General features: G+C 23.8%; 1 protein-coding gene across 1 annotated transcript in view; it reads left to right on the forward strand.

Moving 5' to 3' along the window:
- The window catches only part of ATP7A (ATPase copper transporting alpha), a gene marked incomplete at its 3' end in the record, with an annotated part of 73,629 nt that overhangs the window by 72,761 nt on the left and 620 nt on the right, over positions 1–248 (forward strand).

Raw genomic sequence — 248 nt, forward strand, 5'->3', positions numbered from 1 at the left:
TTCATAATTATTTTGCAATTTTAATTCTGCATAATTTATTATATACTGTTATTAACTAAGTCATTCCCTTGTTGGAAATTTAAGCTATTCTTAATATTTCATTATTATAAATAACACTATGATGAACATCTTTGAGGTTTTAGGGGCTTTCTTTTGTTAAATTATTTCTTAGGAAAAATTTCTGTGAGATTAATTAGTCAACATTTATAATCTTTGCTAAGTATGAAGGCAGTATCTTAACTATGAAT

Source organism: Crocuta crocuta, unplaced genomic scaffold (assembly GCF_008692635.1).
Source record: "Crocuta crocuta isolate KB4526 unplaced genomic scaffold, BGI_CrCroc_1.0 scaffold1353, whole genome shotgun sequence".
Classification (NCBI taxonomy): Eukaryota; Metazoa; Chordata; class Mammalia; order Carnivora; family Hyaenidae; genus Crocuta; species Crocuta crocuta.